This window comes from Muscardinus avellanarius (genome assembly GCF_963383645.1).
Source record: "Muscardinus avellanarius genome assembly, chromosome: 22".
NCBI lineage: Eukaryota > Metazoa > Chordata > Mammalia > Rodentia > Gliridae > Muscardinus > Muscardinus avellanarius.
The window spans coordinates 15,613,197-15,615,713 of NC_137808.1; positions in this window are offsets into that span (position 1 = coordinate 15,613,197).

Below are 2,517 nucleotides of genomic sequence, written 5' to 3' on the forward strand. Positions count from 1 at the left end.
ATAGTTTAGCCGGTAACCTCTGTCAGGTTCAAGCGTGTGTGTTGTTCAGGAGTCACGCTTTGACGCGCTCCTTGGAAGGAGGAACGGTGTTGGTCGGGAGGAGCTTTGCGGTCCTTTTCCCAGTGTGGATTTTTTATCAGAGAGAAAAGCGAGCGTTCCGCAGGTGGATGGGGCGGGAGCCGGTGCCGTGGGGAGCGTTTCCTTGTGGGCCGATGGGCAGGACGTCCTCCTCTTGAGAGCTGCCTGGTTTGGCCACCCAGGTCTTCTGGGGGCCGTTCTTGTATTGCGCGTGAGGGACTCGGCCAAGTGGCGTGAGGCGCCACCGTGTGTGTCGCTGGCTCTGGGCTGGCGAGGTGGCGGCGTCCTCCTGGAATGGCCGATTCCGGGAAGGCTCGGTTTCCGCTCGTCCGTCTGTGGACTGTGTCTTTGAAGTGTGGTTTTGGGCTCCGCTGTTTCTGGAAAAGGAAAGTTTGGCTTTTATTTTAATCATTTTGCAGGGTGAGCACAGGTATCTGGCCCGGGAATGCGTTAGGTCTGGGGTCTGTAAGGGGAGGTCGCCCTCTGCAAGCCGAGTTGGCGTGGATTCTCCAAGCTCCAGGCAGATCCCGTCTGAGCTCGGGGGAGAGCTCTGTTTAGCGCGGTCGGGTGGCGGAGCTCCTGTGTTTTTGTGGCAGAATCTTCCCGTGTATTTCCTAGGGTGAGCGTGTGTCAGAATAGGCGAACCAGGTAGAGCCCCGGGCAGCGATCCTTCGCTGCGCCGTGGCTGGAATGAGAGGAGTAAACGCCACCGTCAGACAGCCCACGCTGAGTGGATCCCAGGAGACAGAAGAGACTGGATCCTGCGAGACCGAGTTGATCTGCAGAGCCTGGGGATGTTTCTGAGCCCATGGAGATGGAGGTGACCAATTGTGTCTGATCATCTTTGATGTCCCCGGCTGAGTGGGTTTATCAGACACGCCCTTCGGAGGGTCCCAGACGTTTTGACCCTGTTGGTCGGGTGAGGGATGCCGGATGTCGATCCGTTTCTTTTGGGGGGCTGTTAGATACCTCCGAGTGGCTGCGCCTGACGGGGAGTTTGTTCAGGCCTGCTGTTTTATTTATTTATTTATTTACTTATTTTTTTGGCGGTACTGGGGGTGGAACCCAAGGGCTTTCTACCTCCGGGCTCTCCTCCCAGACCTATTTTCTATTTTATTTGGCAACGGGGTCTCTCTAAGTCGCTGACAGTGTCACTAAGTAGGTGATGCTTGTTTTTAACTGTGATCCTCCTGTCTCGCCTCCCCCAGGCAGGGATCACAAGTGTGCGCCCCCACGGCCGGCACTGTCCGAGGGGGGTCGGATCGCACCGGGGCAGAAAGAAATGGGGACCGACATTAGGGAAAGGCCAAGAGTTGTTTTTAAGTTTTCCTTTGTGGGTTTGCTGTCCTTCCAGCTACAGAAAATATGAGAGCTGCTCTCATTAGCTCACAGATACTCTGTATAAAGTAACTCTAGGGACAGCTTACAGCTTTTGCACAGTGCTCTTCTCCTTAGCCCATTGCAGAGAATGCTTTATTTTTTATTGATTTATTTTTTTTGGAAGCCGGGGAGAGGCTGGGCAAGTCTTTTGGTTTTGTGGGCTTACTGAAGAAAGGAATCACTTAGGCGTTATGCATGTTTGATATATAGTTTATTTTTTTAGTCTAGAAATGGGAAATAAGTTAATTCTTGTTCATTAACAGTGTTCTTTTTTTTTTTTTTACTAGTTTTGCTTTTAGCGTAGTCATTAAGGTGTTTTTTATGTGTGTGGGGGGTGGATTTCAGGGGTATTTGACTTTTGAGCTCTTCCCCCTGTGTTATTTTTTATTGTTTATCTTTCAATAGTGTGTCATTAAGTTGTGGAGAGCTTCACTAAGTAGTCGAGGACTTTTTGTGTGTGTGTGTGTGTGTGTGTGTGTGTGTGAAGTTCTCTTTTTAGTATTTTGATTGGGAATAGGTCCATAAAATTATGCTAAAAAGCGTGTTTATTTTTTAGCCGGGTGTGGTGGCGCCCGCTCGTCGTGACATCATTTGGGAGGTTGAGACCGGAGGATCGCAATTTGTGAGGCTCTGTTTCCAAATAAAGAATAAAAATTGGTCTATGGTTGTAGCTCAGAGGTCAAGTGCCTCTGGGTTCCATTCTAGATACGAAAAAAAAAAAAAGTGTTTTCTTTTGAAGTTGTGATGTTTAAAAAGCGTTTACTTTGGTCCGGCGTGGTGGAGCATGTCAGAGCACGTCGCAGGTTTGGAGCAGCCCCGCCGGTTCAAGAGACTCTGTTTCCGAAATGTATAGCACCGCACAAAAAAAATCAGTCAATAAAAATGTTTAAAAAGTGTCTTTTTTTGCTTGTTGTTTTATAATGTGTTGATTTCTTAGAATGTTTTTTTGTAGGCATGGAAACTATGTTAATAAAAGTGTTTTAAAAAGTGTATTTTTTTCTGTTTTTTTATTATAGAAGGTATGTTAATAAAGGTGTTTACAAAGTGTGTTCATTTCTT